Here is an 8,753-nt window from a genome sequence, read left to right as displayed (position 1 = left end):
TAGGGCCAGGAACTAAATGAGAGACAGCGTTGTCACTATGCATTTCTTTTAGCCTATTGAGTTTTGTCCCAGGACCATGTTTTCCTATTTAAATTAATAGAATATAATAGATACATAAATTAAGAACAAAGTATCATAGAAAAGGAACAGAGAACATGAAGGACCTCTTGGAAAAGAAAGACATTATTGATGAAATAATAGAAGAGTTTGGATAAAAGAGTAAATATACAAAGAGACAGCAAATCTCAAATGTATGAAGTTCATGAAATGAAAAAAACAGATATTATCAAAGAAATAATAGAAGAAAATTTCTCAGAGCTAAAAAGATATGAATCTTTGGGTTGAAATTACTTTTTGTTAATTCTTCTGTTTTAAAAGATAACTGCATAAATCTGTAATTATAAAACTATGTTTATGGGCTCACACATGTAAAGATATAATTTGTATGACAGTAATTCCTTCTGAAGAAAGAAAAAAGGATGTGTGCATATATTGGGGAAAAGATTTTATATAATGTTGAAATTAAGTTCATATTAACTGAACTAAATTATTTTTAAATTAGGATTGAATTTACTCACCAGATTCTGAGGATGAATGAAAAAAGACCCACAAATAAACATCATTGTGAAATTTCAGAACTTCAAGGATAGAGAAGAGATCTTAAATACTTCCTTGGAAGAAAAAGAAGTCATTATATAAAAGAATAAGAATCAAACTGCCATGAAGCAATGCATTCAAAATTCTAAGGAAAATAATTTTCAAGCTAGAATTCTGCAACCCAGTCAAATTATCAATCAGCTGTTATGGTTACATAATTTTAGATCTACAAAGCCTCAGAAAATTTACATGTAAAATATCCCTCCTAAAGAATTTTCTTCTGACAAAATAAGATAAAAAGTAATTCAAAAGGAGTTGTAAGATGCAAGAAACAGTGGCACTAATTTGAGTGCAGAATAAAAAGAAATCCCAGGAGAAGAAATCTGTAGCCGGTCTGGAAAGCAGTTGGCCCAAATTAGAAGGGCAAGTCAGGGGGCTCCTACAAGAATGTATTTAAGTGGTAGCCGAAGAGAACAGTGGTGTGTGTGTGTGTGTGTGTGTTTGTGTGTGTGTGTGTGTGCGTGCACGTGCTCAGTCTTACATATATCTGACAAAATACCTTCCACATCTCCTTTTCCTCTGACTCACCTGACAAGAAAAGAGTGCCGGTTAAACTAAACTCTGCCTAGGCCATGTCTGCACATTGGCAGCTGTTCATAACTGGGGACACAGTTGCAGCGGGAATGACTGGTCTCTAGGTACATGACCACAAATCTCACAGATGCCCTCAGCATAGACTACCAATGCTATTATGTTTACGTTCCCGTCTTTCTCTAGCATCTATTTTATACCATCTTCTTAGTCTCTAAACCTCGTACAACTGTTGTGCATTCCTATATCTTAACTGATACTTACATTATTGACTTATTGATACAGTAGACATATTGCTCTGTGTAATTCTTTTCCTCATGATTATAATTAATTAAATCAGTATGGACCCCTTCCTGACATGCACACAGACAGAAAATCCCATGTGGTCTGGAGAAGAAGAGAGAGAAAGTCCATCTACAGAGAAAGAGAAGGGAGAGCAAGGTAGAGTGAATCCATCTGGACTCAGGTTTCTTGGTTCCAGTTCCCTTTTAAGGTCCAACAGCTTTTTTGCCCTGAATTCAATGAAATATCACTATATCTTCACGTAAAATTCCATGCCCTCCCTACCCCCACTTCTAGCATGAGTTCGCCTCCGAGGCCAGGGGCGGCGGCCGAGAGGAGCTACCCCGCGTCCGAGGCCAGGGGCGGCCGGGAGGAGACATCCCACATCCGAGGTCAGGGGTGGCCGGGAGAAGCCACCTCACGCCCGAGGCCAGGGGCGGTGGCCCTGAGGAGCCATCCCGCACCCGAGGCCAGGGGCGGCAGCCGGGAGGAGCCACCCCGTGCTGGAGATCAGGGGCGGCGGTCGGGAGGAGCATCCCGAGGAGCGGTGGCGGCATGGGCGCAGAAGGGCCTAGAGGAGCTATCCCACGTTGAAGGTCAGGAAGGTCGGCGGTAAGGATATAACCCTCGTCCAAGGTAAGGAGCAGCGACTGTGCTTTGCTGGAGCAGCCGTGAAGAGATACCCCACGCCCAAGGTAAGAGAAACCCAAGTAAGATGATAGGTGTTGCAAGAGGGCATCAGAGGGCAGACACACTGAAACCATACTCACAGAAAACTAGTCAATCTAATTACTCTAGGACCACAGCCTTCTCTAACTCAATGAAACCAAGCCATGCCAGCGGGGCAACCCAAGACGGGTGGGTCATGGTGGAGAGGTCTGACAGAATGTGGTCCAATGGAGAAGGGAATGGAAAGCCACTTCACTATTCTTGCCTTGAGAACCCCATGAACAGCATGAAAAGGCAAAATGATAGGATACCGAAAGAGGAACTCCCCAGGTCATTAGGTGCCCAATATGCTACTGGAGATCAGTGGGGAAATAACTCCAGAAAGAATGAAGGAATGGAGCCAAAGCAAAAACAATACCCAGCTGTGGATGTGACTGGTGATAGAAGCAAGGTCCAATGCTGTAAAGAGCAATATTGCATAGGAACCTGGAATGTCAGGTCCATGAATCAAGGCAAATTGGAAGTGGTCAAACAGGAGATGGCAAGGGTGAACATCGACATTCTAGGAATCAGCGAACTAAAATGGACTGGAATGGGTGAATTTAACTCAGATGACCATTGTATCTACCACTACGGGCAGGAATCCCTCAGAAGAAATGGAGTAGCCATCATGGTCAACAAAAGAGTCTGAAATGCAGTACTTGGATGCACTCTCAAAAACAACAGAATGATCTCTGTTCATCTCCAAGGCAAACCATTCAATATCACAGTTATCCAAGTCTATGCCCCAACCAGTAGCACTGAAGAAGCTGAACGGTTTTATGAAGACCTACAAGACCTTTTAGAACTAACACCCAAAAAAGATATCCTTTTCATTATAGGGGACTGGAATGCAAAAGTAGGAAGTCAAGAAACACCTGGAGTAACAGGCAAATTTGGCCTTGGAATGTGGAATGAAGCAGGGCAAAGACTAATAGAGTTTTGCCAAGAAAATGCACTGGTCATAGCAAACACCCTCTTCCAACAACACAAGAGAAGACTCTACACATGGACATCACCAGATGGTCAACACCGAAATCAGATTGATTATATTCTTTGCAGCCAAAGATGGAGAAGCTCTATACAGTCAACAAAAACAAGATCAGGAGCTGACTGTGGCTCAGATCATGAACTCCTTATTGCCAAATTCAGACTTAAATTGAAGAAAGTAGGGAAAACCACTAGACCATTCAGGTATGACCTAAATCAAATCCCTTATGATTATACAGTGGAAGTGAGAAATAGATTTAAGGGTCTAGATCTGATAGAGTACCTGATGAACTATGGACTGAGGTTCGTGACATTGTACAGGAGACAAGGATCAAGACCATCCCCATGGAAAAGAAATGCAAAAAAGGAAAATGGCTGTCTGGGGAGGCCTTACAAATAGCTGTGAAAAGAAGAGAGGCGAAAAGCAAAGGAGAAAAGGAAAGATATAAGCATCTGAATGCAGAGTTCCAAAGAATAGCAAGAGGAGATAAGAAAGCCTTCTTCAGCGATCAATGCAAAGAAATAGAGGAAAAGAACAGAATGGGAAAGACTAGAGATCTCTTCAAGAAAATTAGAGATACCAAAGGAACATTTCATGCAAAGATGGGCTCGATAAAGGACAGAAGTGGTATGGACCTAACAGAAGCAGAAGATATTAAGAAGAGGTGGCAAGAATACACAGAAGAACTGTACAAAAAAGATCTTCACGACCTGGATAATCACGATGGTGTGATCACTTATCTAGAGCCAGACATCCTGGAATGTGAAGTCAAGTGGGCCTTAGAAAGCATCACTATGAACAAAGCTAGTGGAGGTGATGGAATTCCAGTTGAGCTATTTCAAATCCTGAAAGATGATGCTGTGAAAGTGCTACACTCAATATGCCAGCAAATTTGGAAAACTCAGCAGTGGCCACAGGACTGGAAAAGGTCAGTTTTCATTCCAATCCCAAAGAAAGGCAATGCCAAAGAATGCTCCAACTACCACACAATTGCACTCATCTCACATGCTAGTAAAGTAATGCTCAAAATCCTCCAAGCCAGGCTTCAGCAGTACATGAACCGTGAACTTCCAGATGTTCAAGCTGGTTTTAGAAAAGGCAGAGGAACCAGAGATCAAATTGCCAACATCTGCTGGATCATGGAAAAAGCAAGAGAGTTCCAGAAAAACATCTATTTCTGCTTTATTGACTATGATAAAGCCTTTGACTGTGTGGATCACAATAAACTGTGGAAAATTCTGAGAGAGATGGGAATACCAGACCACCTAACCTGCACCTGAGAAATCTGTATGCAGGTCAGGAAGCAACAGTTAGAACTGAACATGGAACAACAGACTGGTTCCAAATAGGAAAAGGAGTACGTCAAGGCTGTATATTGTCACCCTGCTTATTTAACTTCTATGCAGAGTACATCGTGAGAAACGCTGGACTGGAAGAAACACAAGCTGGAATCAAGGTTGTCGGGAGAAATATCAATAACCTCAGATATGCAGATGACACCACCCTTATGGCAGAAAGTGAAGAGGAACTAAAAAGCCTCTTGATGAAAGTAAAAGAGGAGAGTGAAAAAGTTGGCTTAAAGCTCAACATTCAGAAAACAAAGATCATGGCATCTGGTCCCATCCCTTCATGGGAAATAGATGGGGAAACAGTGGAAACAGTGTCAGACTTTGACAGACTCCCAAAATCACTGCAGATGGTGACTGCAGCCATGGAATTAAAAGACGCTTACTCCTTGGAAGGAAAGTTATGACCAACCTAGATAGTATATTCAAAAGCAGAGACATTACTTTGCCGACTAAAATCCGTCTAGTCAAGGCTATGGTTTTTCCAGTAGTCATGTATGGATGTGAGAGTTGGACTGTGAAGAAGGCAGAGCGCCATAAGAATTGATGTTTTGAACTGTGATGTTGGAGAATCCCTTGGACTGTAAGGAGATCCAACCAGTCCATTCTGAAGGAGATCAGCCCTGGGATTTCTTTGGAAGGAATGATGCTAAGGGTGAAACTCCAGTACTTTGGCCACCTCATGTGAAGATTTGACTCATTAGAAAAGACTCTGATGCTGGGAGGGACTGGGGGCAGGAGGAGAAGAGGACGACAGAGGATGAGATGGCTGGATGGCATCACTGACACGATGGACGTGAGTCTGAGTGAACTCTGGGAGTTAGTGATGGACAGGGAGGCCTGGCGTGCTGCAATTCATGGGGTCGCAAAGAGTTGGACACTTCTGAACGACTGAACTGAGCTGAACTTGGTTGGTGAATTTTTGTCCTGGGTTGGTGCACCACGCCCCCCATGCCAAGTCTGGAATTGCAAGATAAAGGAGTCAAGCAAATGAAGATAAAAGTATTTGGTTTATACTAGATTAATGCTGAATTGGAAGATGTAACTTTTGGAGATGTGTAACTAGAGAGAATTTCATAATGTTGAACCCTAGAATTTGGCCATCCCATCCATCGCAGGTTGGCAGGAAACTGTGACCTCCCCTTGCAAGGGCAGAGCCTTTGCCACTAGCTTACCTCATGGCGCAATTTCTCTGCACCCAGAGAAATCCCAGGAAGAAAGAGGGGAAGGAGGGACTAAGCTGCAGACCCACAGTCTGTGCTCCTGAAGTCACTCTGCAGATAAGAAATTCCTCCTTTCCTGGGGATGAAGAGGTCAGAGAGTCCAGGTATGTTTTGTAATGGATGTTTCTCCACGCGGTTCCACAGAAACCCATGGAGGGGGAAATAGTCACACATATTCCCTCCCTCTCCAGCCTAGTTGTGTCCTCTACACACACAGAGTCAGGAATCTCCTTTTGTCTACTCTAGCGCAGCAATAAGGTTGTCATTATGGAAAAAAGAAGACATAAAAATTCAGCAAATAATTGGAAAATATTTTGTGACCTCTTTTAAAATAGTGATTTTCTCCATCTAAAGTAGGTTTAGGAAGTTGACATATATTTCTGACCAAGATGTCTCGGTCACATTTCATGGAATATGATTTCCTTTGAGGCGTTACAGGCAGTATTCGTACATACGTAGTGATCTTTTACAACCCTTACAATACTGTAATCAATTCTAGGTCACCAAATGTAGCTTGTGGCCCAGGTCTTCTTGCAAAAAATTGCTTCATTGTGCTTCACTCATTGTGGCTAAGATAATGTGACAGATGCCTTCTGGAATAACAGTGAGATTTCTTGATAAAAGTCATTCTTTATGGGCAGATAGCTCAGGATGGCCAGAGAAGGCAATGGCACCCCACTCCAGTACTCTTGCCTGGAAAATCCCATGGATGGAGGAGCCTGGTGGGCTGCAGTCCATGGGGTCGCGAAGAGTTGGACACGACTGAAGTGACTTAGCAGCAGCAGCAGCAGCAGCAGCTCAGGATGGCAGCTTGTTAAAAGCTTGGGTGCCTCTGCCCTTCTCTCTTGGTCACCCCATCCATAATACATTTGAATCTAGGACATTAATATCATGGTCCCAGCCCCAAAAGATGGATCAAGCAGGTATTTGCCATTAAAGCTCTTGCAGGGAAGATGGCATGCCACAGTTTTGAGGCTACTGGGACATGCAGCCCAATGTACTGTAATTAAATGTTATTTTTCAAGCCTACTAATAAGACTGGAATAAAAATAATGGGGCAGATGTCTTTGTTTTACATATCTTTCAATGTAATTAAGGTTTAGGGTGATCTTTAGAAAAAAAGTAACCAAAGAATGTTTTGATCAGCATAATTTTTAAAAGCAACACCGTAGAACTAGGATAGTTATAAGAACTCTTTAACTCCTTTGATAAGAGAAAAAACTTTCTTCTTATGCCCAATTTGATAGTGAAAATAAGATTTGTTTTAAGTGGTGAGAATTATCAATGCAATCTATTTATGGCTGTATTTTCAGAGTAATTAAATGCAACACACAACATTGAAATCTCAGGGGCTTAGCGCATAAAGTGTATTTCTCACTCTCATCACAGCCCAGTGTTAACAAGGGAGATCTCCATCTTCTACAACACCTGTGCATGTTCTTCAAGGTTGCCTCCATTGGGGAAGAAGACATACCAGCCCCTACATGCCTCTACCTGGAAGGGACACATAGAGAAGCCATTGGTCAATTTAATCATATGGCCATAACCTAACTGCAAGGCGGGGGGAGGGGGGGGCATGTTGGAAAATACTAATACATCATAAAAGTATAGATTGATCTTTAGAAAAGAATATCCCCAAAGTGCTATACTCAACATAATTTTTAAATGCACTACCATAGTGAAAGCACATGGGTATTTGGTAAGCATGATCTCTGTCACTATAGCTAAGTACAGCTGTCAGGCCATCTTTCAAATCAATGGTGGTTGCTTTCAGCAAGGCAGTCCCTGTTCAGAATTTACATTTTATATCCTTAAGTCTATAAGGAGAGTAGGTATTGGCATGTCTAATTCAGTCAGTCCTCAGATACTGTAGAATACACACACACACACACACACACACACACACACACACACATATGTGTATATGCATGCTAAGTTGCCTCAGTTGTGTCCAATTCTTTGAGACCCTATGGAATGTAGCCCATCAGGCTCTTCTGTCTATGGGATTCTCCAGGCAAATATACTGGAGTGGATTTTCATGTCCTCCTCCAGAGGATCTTCCCGACTCAGGGATCAAACCTGGGTCTCTTATGTCTCCTACATTGCAGGTAGGTTCCCACTAGCGCCACCTGGGAAGCCCATTCATGTGTGTGTGTGTGTGTGTGTGTGTGTATGAGACTTTGCTAAACCTGTTAGTAAAAGCTTATTTTCACGTATAGGATATTTATTTGTAACAAGTTCTTTAACATCCGAGACTCACTGAATAGCTCTCTCATTTCAGTTTTGCTTTAGTCCAAAGAGGTTGGAAGACCATTGACAATGCTTCTTAAAAGATGATCCTGCAACATTATCTAAGAAATCTTCAAGATTCCTGGGTGGAGACAGATGGTGCTGCGCAGCAGTAAAATAATCAGTGCTCACCAGACTGTTGATCTTATATGCGAATCATAAATCTCCAGACAATGACTGATGGTACTTGTGAACATTTTCCCACAGACTCATCAGATGTGCTTGCCATAATGCGGTCAGAAAACCGAGTGCCCCTATTATGGTAATTGTGAATTACACAGGCAATGGAAGCACAATACACTTGACCAAGATACAGGGTTTGATCTGCTTTAAGGTAGAAGTGAGCCTCTCGACATAAGAACTCCAAGAGGTGGCCTGACATCAGATTGTTCACTTTGTTTTAGTCCTAATGTTTGAAGTTGTATTCATTTGCTTACCGGTAGTATCTGATGTGTGGATGTGTAGTGAGGGTTGGTTTTCAATATTTTTTCTTTTAGAAAAAAATCTAAGTCTATCGCCTCTCTATTGTTATAAAAGATTTTGAATTTGTAAAAAGTAAAGAGAAACAGTAAATGAGCAGGCTGTCATTCAGCAAGACTGCTCTTAATTGATTTAGAAATACTCTAGGCACCCCATCTTTGTTTTCAAAGAAACTCAAAGGGACCAAAACACTAGCAGTGAATCACTTTAATATATATATGTATATATACATATATATATTTAATT

The sequence above is a fragment of the Oryx dammah genome, unplaced genomic scaffold, assembly GCF_014754425.2.
Source record: "Oryx dammah isolate SB20612 unplaced genomic scaffold, SCBI_Odam_1.1 HiC_scaffold_18, whole genome shotgun sequence".
Taxonomy (NCBI): domain Eukaryota; kingdom Metazoa; phylum Chordata; class Mammalia; order Artiodactyla; family Bovidae; genus Oryx; species Oryx dammah.
The sequence above is the reverse complement of the archived record's forward strand: the minus strand, read 5'-3'. Positions refer to the sequence as shown.